Raw genomic sequence first — 15442 nt, 5'->3', positions numbered from 1 at the left:
TTTGGTATGATTGTTTGGAAGGATATTTATTATTTCACCTGTTTATACTATCTAAATAACTTCTCTATCTGAAAGTTTTCATTATGATTTCTTTCCTTAGGTGTAGAATATTATCAGTCATAACATGTTGATTAAAGTTCCTCAAATTACAAAGTAAGTGTGGTTAAATTCATTATGGTATGCTCACTTTATATAACATGTGATAAGTCACTAAAAGAAAGACAATGTAGCCATGCAAGAAAATAGTTTTTCAATTATTTTAAGTGGGTGAATCAAAGTGCCATACAGAAAGTTGCATACTCATTACTATTACAATACTTTTTATAAATATATGCGCCTATTGGTAGAGACTGGAAGGAAACTTGGAACAACTGAAAATAACTAATAAGTTGGGGTGGTAAGTCATGTGTAAAAAGTACTCTCTTAAAAGTTTTTTGCTTAATGGTTCTATCAGATTGTATATATAATAAATATAAATCTGGAGAAAACGTCTTCATACTTAGGGCTGCCATATACCATTGTGCAATTTGGACACAGTACAACTCTAAGTGGGTCATTCTCATTTGCAGACAGCAGACGTTTGCTTATTTATAAAGCAAATTTTCCAGAATATGACAATACTAATCTTGAAGAAAAGGCAACTTTTTCTAATTTGCTCAAAGGTACATTGGGCAACTGATGGGGCTGTTCAAATTCTCAGCTGCCTTTAAATCACACCAATGTCGCATCTATTAGTTTGGCCTATGCCTGTCTTTGAACTGCCCAGCTACATAGAATGAGCACTGTTCTTCCTTTGATCAGCTATTTTTCCAAATAAAGTATTTTTAACTTAAAACTCTCCCTCAGTCCGATTGCCCTGACCCTTGGATGGAAGGCATTAACAAAAAGCTGTTCAATGATTAACCCTTTCCTTGAGATTAACCTGCCTTCGATACCATAAAGTCAGAAGAAGTTGCTTGATCATACATGACAACAAGCAGTAGCTATTGGGTTGGGAGCTCTGGTCCACTTTCATTACATGTCCTTTGTTTGCGAGACAATGAGGAGGACACTGCACAGGAAATGACTACTTTCCAAGTTTAAATAATCTGAATAACTCAGGGAAAATTTGGAGCACAAAGCTTACTGAAATGTGAAACCTCATGCTCAGCTTCTGAAGATGAACTCCTTACATTTCAGTGCAGGTGGACATGTTAGAACTTGTCGTGGGCTTTTATTTTCTTCTAGGCTGCCCAGGATCAGAAGACCCTTCCTGTGTTGGGAATCCCCCTCCGCAAGGAAGAACCTGTCTCCTAAACAGAAGCTGGAAAAGGCTGATACTCCCTTTTCTCACTTAGGACCAGGCTCTGCCAAGCAGTTCATACACCTTGGATTTTGCATCAGAAGCTGTGGCACAAAGTAGCAGGATGTACAGGCCCCACCTTCCAGCGAGGATGGTGGCAGTGGCTCTGGCCAAAATATTTAATGTCAGAGTTGCTAGATATATGCTGTTAGGTATGTGCTCAGGGGTGGCTAGATTAGATCAAAGCAGCATTTGGGGAGTTATTCTTGACTACAGTTTCCAAGTTGGAGTTGGTTTCTGTTGCTTTAAACTGAGAACTAGGAATGACACCGGACTCAACTAGATAAGTCCTTTTTCGTGTGTGCAGAGGCAGATTAATCAGAAAGCTAATGAAGTTTAAGCTGCAGGGCCCCTCACTCACTCCAGCCCTTCCAAGGCCCTGGGAGGCACCCAGCAATGCATTTATATAATGATATGTTTTGTAAAATTTGCTAAAATGAAATAACTGCAATCAGTTAAGACCACTAATGCTTTGCACCTGGCCAGCAACATCTCATTTCCTTTGTGTCGTGTGACATAAGGGTGGCCATGGAATATTTGGGATCTGACTTAAGATCAGTTAAGTTTGAAAAATATTTTTTTTTGTATTTTTTTTTTTTTTTAGACAGAGTCTCACTCTGTCACTCAGGCTGGAGTGCAGTGGCACAGTCTCGGCTCATTACAACCTCTGCCTCCTGGGTCCGTGATTCTCCTTCCTGAGCCTCCTGAGTAGCTGAGATTACAGGTGCACGCCCCACTACACCCAGCTAATTTCTTTTTTTTTTTTTGTATTTTTTGTATTTTTAGTAGAGATGAGGTTTCACCATGTTGGCCAGGTCATTCTCAAACTCCTGACCTCAAGTGATCCACCTGCCTCGGCCTCCCAAAGTGCTGGAATTACAAGCGTGAGCCACTGTACTGGGTCTGGTTTTGGTTTCTTACAGATGGCTCACAAGCACTTAACTAATGTGCAGTTAAGCTCTCACTAGCTCTCTTGGTATAGAAAGGACTTCCAGGAATTCTTTTGCTCCTCACTATGCCATCTCATGCCATACATATCCCACATTATCACTCACGTGGCACAAAGATGGAAAAGCACAGGGCTAGAGGCCATCTCTCAGTGTGAACCTGTCCTACAGCTCCCAGGGCCATGGCAGAGGGCCATGCTAGAGGACAGACTGGGTTCTTTTATTTTCTCTATATAGAAAGTAATGTCACAAAAAAAACATTGTGTTGTGAAAAAAAGACCAAAATGCATGCAATCAAAAAATGAAGGGAAAAAAGTATTATGGAAGTGTATCAGGTAATTCCTGGATTATGCAATTTTTGTAATACTCGGCAGCTTTTTATCATTTGTAATTTACTGCCAGGCGTGGTAGCTCATGCTTGTAATCCCAGCACTTTGGGTAGGCCAAGACGGACAGACCACTTGAGCCCAGGAGTTTGAAACCAGCCTGGACAATATGGTGAAACTTTATCTACAAAAAATACAAAAATTAGCTGGGCATGGTGGCACATGTCTGTAGTCCCAGCTGCTCGGGAGGCTGAAGTAGGATTTCCTGATCCTGGGATGCAGAGGTTTCAGTGAGCTGAGATCATGCCACTGAACTGAGATCACACCACTGCACCTCAGTCTGGGTGGCAGGGCTATATAGACCCTGTCTCAATTTTTTAAAAATTGTAATTTATCAAAATAAATATTCACTTTCTTTTTTTGTATTCTCATTTTTTAAAACAGAGTCCCCAAATTTTATAAACATCAGGCCCCACAAAACTTGAATCTGCCCCTATGAATATGTTGAAGTTCTTTCCAGATGACCATGTTTACTAAAAACCTCATACCTCCATTCAGTCTTCCCCATCCCCACCGCCGCCACTCTCTAAATCCGGGCCACCTTATAATCTCCCACGGGGAGAGCTGCAATAACCTCTAACAGGTCTTCCTGTGGGTATTCTTGCTTTCCCAAGCCCATTTTCCATAGTGGTGCCAATATTTTTTTTCTAAAATCTAAATACTTAAATGGTTTCCAGTTGTTTTAAACTTTTCTCCAACTTCTAATTGTTCTTAGGATTGGCCTAAATTTCTTCACAAGGCTTAAAATGCCCCACAGGGTCTTGCATGGTCTGATCCCTCCAGGTCCATCTCTTGCCACTTCCTGACTTGCCCTCTGCAATCTGAACTATATGGTGGAGATGCCAATCATCGCCTCCTTAACCTGATATTCTTTTAGACACTCTTGTCTCACATCTTATTGTGGTTCCCATCTCCCCACCCACTCCTGCCCCCCACCAGCCTCCAGCAAAACTAAATTAACCAGGAGTAGATGACTCATGCTCAGGGAGCCGATAGGACAGGCTAGGGTCCCCTCTTTCAGAACCTTTTCCTCTCTGATTAGGTTAGGGATTGTTACATCAATCAGAGTTCGGTGCAGGAACTTTTAGTAGGAAGAAATTTAGCACAGAGAATTGGGTGCTTATATTTTCATTGGAAAGCCTGAAAGATTCCAAGCATTCAGGAATGACTCCCAGAATAATACAGAGCTGACTCATCAGCTGGGCTCCTACATCTAAGCTGCCCAATAGAGCCATGAGTTCAGGAATGCATTGTTTAAACCCAGAGATCAGATCATTTCTGCTCCCATATCTGCATTCTCTAGGAAGCTGTAGATACTGGAATGCCACCTCAGGAAAATCTCATATCTGCCTGATTCCCTAGGACAGCAGAAACTCTCCAAAGAGGAAAACAAAAAACAGAATACAAAAACACTCCCTTCATATTCATCTTCGTGCAGGTGCATCTAACTGATATCTACAACCCTATTGCAAGGAAACCTGGGAAATGTAGCTTTCTAATCTCTCCAGTGGGAGGGAAGGCAGGATGGAAGTTGAGAGGGTCATGCTGCTGTATCTAGCTGTTAATAGATCATATGAGCTGGGGCTTCAGGTCAGGGCCCTAGCAGGCCAAAGCTTGTGTAAGCCGAAGTTATAATAGCAGGAGCAAAAGGGACATGCATAGTAAAAGAAGGGTGAGTGCTGGACAATGGAAACTCACAGAGTGAAGCAGAAGCGAGAATCTATGGCCCCATGACAATGGTCTTGGCTTCAGGTTTTCTACGAGGCCTGGCTGTGGGGTTTTTTGGGATTTTTTTTGTTTGTTTTGTTTTTTGATGGAGTTTCACTCTTGTTGCCCAGGCTGGAGTGCAATGGCAGAATCTCAGCTCACTGCAACCCCCACTTCCAGGGTTCAAGCGATTCTTCTGCCTCAGCTTCCCGAGCAGCTGGGATTATAGGTGCCCGCCACCACACTCACGCCTGGCTAATTTTTTGTATTTTTAGTAGAGATGGGGTTTCACCATGTTGGCCAGGCTGGTCTCGAACTCCTGACCTCAGGTGATTCACCCACCTCAGCCTCCCAAAGTGCTAGGATGACAGGCATAAGCCACTGCATCTGGCCCTGGCTGTGTTTTACACTTGCCCTTCTATGCTGAGGGACTGACTGATATCCTCTTTTCTATCCCCCCTCAGTCCCTACCCATCCCCATTTGCAAGGCGCTTCAGTCTTCTCTGACCTTCCCTCCCCCAGGACTGGGCCAAGTGCTCTCCTCTCTGCTCCCAGAGCACATATTGCTCTCACGGATGGAGCATTAAACAGAGAGTGCTGTGATAATTCACAAATCTGTTTTCCCTATTAGTGTGTCAACACCGTGAGCACACCTTGTTCATACTCCTTCAGAGTTTGGCATGGTGTCTGAAACCTTGAGTTGCTCACTAAATATGTATTTAAAGAAATCCAGGAGAAAAGGAGGAAGGAGAAAAGGGTATACTCAACCAAACTTCCAATCAAATTATGTTGTTTCATTGCAGCATGCTTTTGAAAGTAGGGTCTAGGACTAGTCTTGGTTCTAATTCTGGCTGTACCACTTGCAAGCTCTAGAATCTCTTTAATGCCTCAATTTCCTTTTTTCTAATAGAGAAGGACAAGCCATCTCATAACCTTCTTGTGAGGATTAAATGAATTAATATATAGAAAGTATTTAGAACAGTATCTGACCATAGTCATCTGCAATAAATAATAGCTGTTGCTGCATCCAAGGGACTCCATAGAAGTATAAAGAAATAATAGAAAAAATGCTGGGACAGGTCCCAGTGGCTCACATCTGTAATCCCAGCATTTTGGGAGGTTGAGGTGAGTGGATCACTTGAGCCCAGGAGTTCAAGATCAGCCTGGGCAACATGGTGAAACCCCATCTCTACAAAAGATACAAAAATTAGCCAGTTGTGGTGGTGCATGCCTGTAGTTCCAGCTACTCAGGAGGCTGAAGTGGGAGGATCACCTGAGCCTGGGAGGCAGAGGTTGCAGTGAGCCTCGATCACTCCAGTGCACTCCAGCCTGGGCAACAGAGTAAGACCCTGCATCAAAAAAGAAAAAAAAAAAGGAAAAAAAAAAAAAAAGAGAAAAATTATTGGTTCAGGAGTAAGAGAATATAAATTCTAATGTTGGAACTTTGTTATCCATGACTTTGGACAAGTCTAATAATCCCTTTATGTTCAGTTTCATCATCTCTAAGGCAGGGAGACATATACTTCCCTCATATAAAGCTGTCAATTGCTTGCCCAGAAGCCAAGCTCTCTCCTCTTGGCAATATTCCTGTAATTTTTTTTTCAGGGTCGGGGCAAGGGGGGATTGCGTATTGCGTACTGATTTGATGTACCTGCCAATTAATGTTTACCTCCCTCTACCTGCAATGACAATTAGATATTCTATCCCAAAAATGAGAGTCTTGAGAGGTAGCATTAGAGTACACCTGAATAGAACAGCCATGCCCAATGGCAGAACTCAAAAAATACCATCTATTTATCAGTTTCTATGACCTGTTTCTCCTCAGTTATTCTGTTTTTTGCCCAAGACTTTGTTCTTCTTATTTTTCCCTTCAGTTCTATGAACCACTCAAAGGCCAAGCAACAAATTCATTTTTAGCTAGTGTGACCCAGAGTGCAAAGATTCTCTAACATAAACTCTCTCAAAGGATTTTAGTTAAGATAAAATCAGTTGAAGTATTTGAAAACATCTTAAAAACTATTAAGGTGCTATATAAATATGAACTATTCACCAAGGCAAAAGCAATACAACTGTAGAAGAGAATCAAGTTAATGCTTAGTCCATTTATTTATCCATTCAAACCATGCTCTCCCTTTCTAAATAAGGATAGAAGCAGCATATGACAGGAGACTGGCAACTGAAACAGTGGTGAAAAACCAGAAAGGTCCAGGCATCTCCAGTTTTTACAATAGCATGGCCTGACTCAGCATTTCATAGAGGCCCATACACAACTGGAGGCCCCCGGTGAGATCTTTTAACTCCAGGTGAAAATCCGGGGGCTGCCCTTACTTCCCAGGAGTGGTGAGACAGCTACCAGGAGGAGAAAGGGCAAGTATAAAGGACTGGAGTATATTTCCATTCTTCAGTCTCCATCTTCAGAGAGTCTACTCCATGACATGGCATTTGTCAAAGTCGCGATCCTTCTCTCCCTGTTGTGAAAGAGAGCCGATATATGAAAGCTGAGAGAATCAACTTCAGCATGAAAATAGGACGGGACTTGCTAGGACAGAGCTTCCAAACTCATCTTCTGCAGAGCTTGTATGACCATTGAGATGTTAATAGATATTCTGTGGAATTAAAAAATGAGGAGGCTGTTTCATCGTTCAAAAAGTTTGAGAAATTCTTCACATTATATGCTGTTCTCAGGACATAAAAAAAGTTTCATGTCTAAGAAATTTTGCATGTGTAAACAGTTTTAGTGTAGATTTCCTCACACTTTTAAATTTTGAATTCTTAATTTCCCTGCCCCCCCCCCCCCCCCCCCCCCAAAAAAAATGCTGCTAACGTTTAAACGAACAGAGTTTGGGAAATCTGCACTAAGCCATTCATGGGAGTGGGGTAGCTCTGCTCACAGCAGGCCACAAACCTGAATTTTCTCTTGTCTGCTGCCCCCTTTTGATAGATGGAGGGAAGAACAGGCTTCCAATATAATGGACAGAGGAGGGAGACTTCAAGTTGGTAACAGAGTCTATTAGGGAAAGAGAGAGTCACTTGAATCCTCAGGACTGCTCCTGTCAACTGCTCTGTACAGTTTTTGTGACCTATTAGCTGCTTGTTTGTGCTCTATCTACGCCTGCCCAGGTGTGTTTGGGCCCTAGAGGAAAGGGGGCGCAGGCGTTCATTTAGAAACTTATCCCTCCCTCCAAATATTGGATGCTTACCATGTGCCTGTTGCAATGCAGGGAGATACAAAGAGAAAGATAAGTGAGGCATTCTTATCGAAGGACCAGACACTCTTCCAGGCTGACTATATTCATTACACTTGTGCCTGACCTTTCTTTGACTCTAAGATTCTTCCTTTCTAAATGTGAATCTGAAAGACTGAAGTCTTTGATCTAAGATTGCTTTCTTCGTATCACATCACATCCAACAACCAACTTTTCACAGCTTCCCAGATCCCAAATTCTGTTTAGTAAGGACACTTTTTTTGTTTTTAGTTATAAATGGCCTCTTCAGGTCATATTTTCACTATGTCCAGAATCCTTATTTTATTCTGTTTTTTACTGACATTGGAGGCAGAGTCTGTGTCACAGAATACACTACTTGGGGTTACCCTGGGCATGGAAGGGATTCACTCGGGGAAGAAATTTTAATGGAATTCTTAATATCTAGAGCTGTCACTATTCTGTGATGGTTCACAAGAAATAGAACACTTAAAAATTTCTACAGAAAAAAAGGCAAATGTCATGAGACAGTTTTTAGCACTTCCATCCCTTTCCTGGCTGCTCTAACTTTACAGCAACTTGTAAGTGGCAATTAAGGATTTTTTCCTAATTCTAGAGTCTTGCCCCACTTAAAGCAACACAGAGTGGCCTAGACAGGCTGAGGTACTTTGCCACTTTTGTCATCATCAATATATGGTATTTACTGATGAGAAGTAAAGTGGTAGAAGAAAAAAAAATCTTCAGTCATCCTGGGCACTTGGAAATCTGTTCTCAAAACAGCTTACTGATTCTGGGGATCTGGAAGCTCTGATGTGCAGATGAGCCTTTCAAATTCCTTACTGTTGGAGTTCCTATCTAGGACTCACTGGTTGGATGAAAACTGTTCTTTTTTATTGCTTTCTGAATGTCTGCTAGACCGGCGTAAGCAACACCTTATATCTGCCTTCTGAAAAAGGTAGAAGAACTGGGACCTATCCACCTCGCTGGACAGCTCAGCAGTGACAGCGGCCTCTCCTAGACCCTGTCCCGAGTGCTCCACCAACAAACTCACCAGCAACCAGAGTCTAGCCTCTCCCCAAACTTCACCTTCATCATAATTCATTTTAAGCCCTTCCACAACCCAATCAACTCTATGGATAATTAATATTATCCATAGGATATGGATTATCCAATGGATAATAATTTGATCTCATGCGAACTGCACTTTCCTCTTCTCAAAATGATCCCTCTACCCCTTAATTAAACATTTGAGAGTGAAAGAAGAGAAAACCCAGGTTCAAAGATTGATAAGTCTAAGAAAACTAAGAAAAAGGAGTTAGCAAACATGTTAATCAAAGAGTGAGCACTTTTCAGAAGAACAACATTGAGATACCTTTCTTCATCGGATTCCAGAAGACTATTTCCGGGACGTGGAGATCTGCATTTTTCTAAAGTCTTCTACACACAGCCTAACCATTCTAGGGCTTTAAAAGGTTTTTTTTCTGATGTGCAGTCATAATTGAATAAATAAAATGATTCCTGATCATTTCTTCTCTTCAGCTTTATAATGACATCACTAAGAATTACAACATGTAAGGACTGAAAGTGACCTCAGAGACCGTCTACCCCTTTTGACAGATAGAGAAATTGAGCCCCATCCGTGGTTAAGTGGTTGGCCACATAGTGACTTACTCAGTGGCTTTAGTTTACAAAGTGAACCGCCAACTATTAGGTAGTAGAATTACTACTTTCATGTTACCTTTAATTTTTAAAATTATCAAAAAACATTAGTTAAGTCTGTATCACTTGTGCTGCAGAATCTCAACTGGTGCTGCTGTGGTCTGGACCCTACAGACGCAATTCTCACGTTACCTCACCCTGAGAAAGGACTGACAAGGGAATCTGCTTGTCCAAGTTCGAGGGGTTGGTGAAGAATAGGCCAAAGGCCGGGCACGGTGGCTCACGCCTGTAATCCCAACACTTTCCGAGGCCGAAGTAGGAGGATCACCTGAAGTCAGGAGTTCGATACCAGCCTGGCCAACATGGTGAAACTCTGTCTCTACTAAAAATGCAAAATTAGCTACGAGTGGTGACACACACCTGTAGTTCCAGCTACTCAGTGGGCTGAGACAGGAGAATCACTTGTACTCGGGAGGCAGAGGCTGCAGTGAGCCGAGATCATGCCACTGCACTCCAGCCTGGGCAAGACAGAGCGAGACTCCGTCTCAAAAAAAAAAAAAGAATAGGACAAAGATGAATATCAAACACCACTAAATATAAACTATAATCTTACTATGATCTTTCTATTCCTTATCCTCAATGATACTTTCTATATTCTTCTATACATGGCAAAATATTTATACACCATAGTAGGCAATTATAAATGTATAGTATATCCACATTTGCCACCATTAGGGAACTAGATAATTAGTAAATTTTTTGATGACCACTCTGAAATTTTATTTTAACTATCCTAATTCATATGCCTTAGTTAACATATGGTAGGAACCAGAATGAGTATCTTCTGGATTACTCTGGGTAATGAGTGCATTGTGTTGTCATACAATGATGTCCTGAAGAGTAACTGTTGGGTCAAATACACAGTCACCTTTGCTCCTTCGCTCAGTTGCTTCTAGTTGATGGTCCTTGTGATGGTTAATACTGAGTGTCAACTTGATTGGACTGAAGGATACAAAGTATTGATCCTGGGGGTGTCTGTGAGGGTGTTGCCAAAGGAGAGTAACATTTGAGTCAGTGGGCTGGGAAAGGCAGACCCTCCCTTAATCTGGGTGGGCACAATCTAATCAGCTGCCAGTGCAGCGAGAACATAAGCAGGCAGAAAAATGTGAAAAGAGAGACTGGCCTAGCCTCCCAGCCTACACCTTTCTCCCGTGCTGGATGCTTCCTGCCCTCAAACGTTGGACTCCAATCTTCAGTTTTGGAACTTGGACTGGCTCTCCTTGCTCCTCAGCCTGCAGACAGCCTATTGTGGGACCTTGTGATCATGTGAGTTAATACTTAATAAACTCCCCTTTATTTAGATGTATAGATCTATTCCATTAGTTCTGTCCCTCTAGAGAACACTGACTAATACAGTCCTCAACATTTTGCTCATTTACACCATGAAAGAATTTGAAAAGCTCTTTTTTTCTCTCTTTTTTTTCTTTTTGAGACGGAGTCTCACTCTGTCGCCCAGGCTGGAGAACAGTGGTGCAGTCTCGGCTCACAGCAACCTCCACCTCCTGGGTTCAAGCTATTCTCTTGCCTCAGCCTCCTGAGTAGCTGGGATTACAGGCACACACCACCATGCCTGGCTAATTTTTGTATTTTTAGTAGAGATAGGGTTTCACAATGTTGACCAGACTGGTCTTGAACTCCTGGCCTCAAGTGATCCACCCACCTCGGCCTCCCAAAATGCTGGGATTACAAGTGTGAGCCACCACACCTGGCCAAAAAACTCAAAAACTCCACACATCTTCACACATTTTAAAGATGACATCTAAGTATTTTATCATAAGTTAAAATAGTTGCAGAGTCTATATTTTCCAAGGTACTGTATAATGCATATTCCTTTATTATATGCGTCAAAGCAAGGAAGTACAGATCCAATCTGTAGATAACATCTGCTACATATGCTAATCAGCCTTGGTGTCAAACCAAGTGTCAAATAATACTTATTTTCCACCAGCAAATTTTTAAGTTCAGATAAAAACATACATGTGCATCTTCTGTGACAGTATCCTCATTTTTGAATTCTTACTCTAAAATAAATTGATGATAACTGGAATGAAGGAAGGAAGAGAGGGAGGGAGGGAGACTCACTATGAGTTGGAATTGAGACCTGAAGTTTGCAGGAGGAGCAAGCAGGCCCAACCCCCAACTTATACTGAAAAATGGTGAAAAAGCAACTAGAGCTATCAGTCTATGAAAAACATGGAGGGACCCTACGTGCATACTACTAAGTGGAAGAAGCCAATCCGGAAAGGTTACATACTGTATGGTTCCAGAGATGACTGTCTGGATCAAGTAAAACTATGGAGAGGTTAAAAGGATGAGTGGTTGCTAGAACTAGGGAGGAAGGTGGGATGGACAGGCAGAACACAGGGGATTTTTAGGGCAGTGAAACCACTCTGGATGATACTATAATGGTGGATACATGTGTTTAAACATTTGCCAAAATCCACAGAATATACAACAGCACGGGTGAACCCTAATGTGAGCTCTGGACTCTGGATGATAGTGATGCATCAATGTGGGCTCACTAATGTTAGCAAATGGACTTCTCTGGTAGGGGAGATGAATAAAAGAGATTGTGCCTGTGTGGTGGGGGTGGGTGGTATATGGAAAATCTTTGTAGTTTTAGCTAAATTTTGTAGTGAACCTAAAATTACTCCAAAAAAAAAAAAAGTATATTAAAAAAAAAAAAAAAACCTGGACTAGATTTGACCAGGCTCAATCTGAACTAGTCCATCGATGTCTTGCAGGTGGTGTGACACCAGACTAAATCACTCTGGCTTGGGGAACTACAATAATGTAGTGCCAATAAGACAATGGTGTCTATCACAGTAGATGACTCAGTCTACTGTCTGCTCTGCTATACATAGTAGACACATTGTCTTGCTGGCACCAAACAAGAAGGCCAACCCCTCTGGAGTGGGGATGCAGCTCCACGCAGCAGGTGGCAGTTCCCACTATCATCCTGAGAAGGGGCAGATCTGAAACCACAAATGAAAATTTCAAGATTAGGGGAAGAAACTGGGTGGGAAGGGAGAGAAATGTTTCATTCTTTGGGACTTTAGAGAAGAAGGGTTCAAGAGTCAGGGTCAAGGTTTCGCCCAGGGAATTGCTGCTGGAGGCCCAGCGGTGAGAGGGGCTGGCTCCTGGATGTGGAGGCAGGCGAGTGGCTGCAGGGAAGGTGATATGAGGCCAGCCCTGGATCTCTGAACTGAGAGCTGCTGTAAGTTGTTCTCTGTGTCTACACTGGATGTAGATTTGCCAAAGCTGGATTGTGGGGAGGTAAAGCAAGGGTCTGTGCAGGTCCTCATGACAAAAGCTGGGAGAGCTGAGCAGCTGCCCTGCCTTGAAGGGCCGAAGGGCAGGCCCTCTCTCCTCCTCTGTAAGTGCTTCCTGCTGGCCAGCCCGCTGACTCACAGAAGGGCCTCACAGACTGCAGCTCTCCACCCCTCTTTTTCCTACACTCCATGTTGTCTACTTCCCAATCCCCACTTGTAGCCTAAGTGGGAACATAAGGCCATTAAAGACAGACAGATAAACCAAAATCACCTGTACAATTAGATAGGCTCTGTGCCTGCGGAAGGGGTGTCAGCCCCTCCCCTGGTGAGTCAAACACACAGACCCTACTTGCACTTTTCAGTGGCCAAAGCAATATTTTTTGCTCAATTTCTGATTTCAGGTCTTTCATGAGTGAGTGAGTGACAACACCAGATATATGGGGTTCAAATATATCTGGAGATTGAAACATTTGAATATAAAGACTCATCCAAGAACATTTTTCCCTCATCAACTTCACGAATATTGTATGAATTCCACATGAATAGTTTATGTAGACATTGAGTGTGTTGCCCTCCTGGGCTCATGGGGAAACCAGGGCTTAGTGTGCCCTGCCTCGGGGCATTGAGCAGCAGACGGGAAGCAGCAGTGACCTGGTGCTGAGAAAACACGTCTCCTCCTGGCTTTTGTTTTGCCAAAGTCCAGACTGATGGAGGGGGATTGCTCTGGATTGTCCAACTGACGGAGTGAAGAGAGGCCAGTGCTTGGGTTTGTGTTAGTTTCCAAGGGCTGCATAACAAAGCACCACACTCTGGGTGTCTTAAAACAACTGCAATGTGTTCTCTCATGATTCTGGAGGCTGGAAGTATAAATTAAAGGTGTCAGGAGGGCCCCGCTCTCTCTGAAAATCCCAGGGAAGACCCCTTCCTTGCCTTTTCCAGCTTCTGGTGTTTGCTGGCTGTCCTTGGCATTTCTTGGCTTGTAGACACATCCCTTCAATTGCTACTTTCGTTGTCACTTGGCTTTCTCTCCTTATGTCTGTTTCTTCTCCTCTTCTCAGAAGGATGCCAGTCACACTGGAGTAGGGCCCACCTGCCTCCGGTATGACATCTTACCTAATTACATTTGCAAAGACCCAATTTCTAAATGTGGTTTTATTCTGAAGTTTTAGGAAACACATGAATTCTGGGGGACATGATTGATATGGTTTGGCTGTGTCCCCACCCAAATCTCATCTTGTAGCTCCCATAATCCCCACATGCCATGAGACGCACCCAGTGAGAGATAGCTGAATCATGAAGGTGGGTTTTTCCCGTGCTGTTCTTGTAAGAGTGAGTGAGTTCTCACGAGATCTGATGGTTTTATAAGGAGCTTTTCCCCCTTTTACTCAGCACTTCTCCTTGCTGCTGCCATGTGAAGAAGGACATGTTTGCTTCCCCTTCCATCATGATCATCAGTTTCCTGAGGCCTCCCCAGCCATGCTGAACTGTGAGTCAATTAAACCTTTTACCTTTATATATCACACAGTCTTGGGTACGTCTTTATTAGCAGCATGAGAACAGACAAATACAATGATTCAATCCAGTGTTAGAGCTAAAGAGTCAGAAGCAACCCTTTCACAAATGGGGCTTTGAGGATTTAGGTAGAAGACTAAGGGTTTTGTGGTACCACAATCGCCAAGGACTCCAACTGTGTCCCCCATGGGGCCCTGGAGGTACCAGGGCCTGGGTCACCATGGCTATCTGGTGCACTAGAGGGACTTGTACACAAAGCACATGACTACCACCTCAGCAAAGATCCCTGGACCCAAGTATGGCACCAAAGAAGCAAAACCACCCCATAAAGGGACCATGAAGTATGTAATGTAGAGAGCTCCACAGTGACCATTGTAGATCCATGACCAGAGGCTACTTGTCAACACTGTGAACCATGTGAAACCCCCACATCATTCCCCAAACCTGGGAGAAACAGAGCCCCAGATGGCTGAGATTGAATTTTCTGTCAACCAGAGTTTATATGGTTGATTTATAGGAATTCAACAAATGTGACATTTCTTACACCACATGATGTGGAACAGAATTCATAACAACTACACATGAGAAATAATTCCAGGATTTATGTGAATTCTTGGGCAATTCATGGCTGGTCAAAATCCATAAAATTGTATGCCATAGATTGTTTTGACAAGGCCTTAACTCTTTTGGAGAATTGATTGACAGGGCTGAGTGAGAATTTTCTTAAGTGTTGAGTTGGGACAAACCAGTGGATTTTGAAATAACACTTTTTTAAAACCCGTAAAATGCTTCAGGACTGCTGGGCAAACACTGAGTGAGATATTAACAAACATGTCAGAAAACCCAAAGACAACTTTACTTGAGTTTATTGGAGTGATTTTGCTATTTATCCAAGGGTAGCATCATGAAAAGGAAATGACACAGAGAGCGATCTTTAAGGCCACTATCTCAGATTCTGAATGTCTCTTAAAAAACGAACCCTTCTGCAGGAATGCAAGGGCAGCTCCAGTGTCTTCCAACATGGCCATGCTGTTCAAGTTGCAGGCCAAGTAGCAGGAATTGGTGGTCAGGGAAGCCCATGGTGGAAATGAATCAGAAAATCAAGCAGGTTCCAGGCCGGGGGGAAGTGGGAATATTAAGTAGATGGTACCACAGTGACAGATAATTAAGGCCAGAAATGATGCCAACTGATGAAATATCTCAGATGGATTAGTTTCCTTAGGGTTGTTGTAACAAAACACTACAAACTGAGCAGCTTATACAACAGAAATTTATTGCCTCACAGTTCTAGGGCTACAATTCCAAGATCCAGGTGTCAGCAGAGCCACAATTCCTTGGAGGGTGCTAAGGAAGG

The sequence above is a fragment of the Papio anubis genome, chromosome 6 (genome assembly GCF_008728515.1).
Source record: "Papio anubis isolate 15944 chromosome 6, Panubis1.0, whole genome shotgun sequence".
NCBI lineage: Eukaryota > Metazoa > Chordata > Mammalia > Primates > Cercopithecidae > Papio > Papio anubis.
This window is presented reverse-complemented; position numbering follows the sequence as displayed.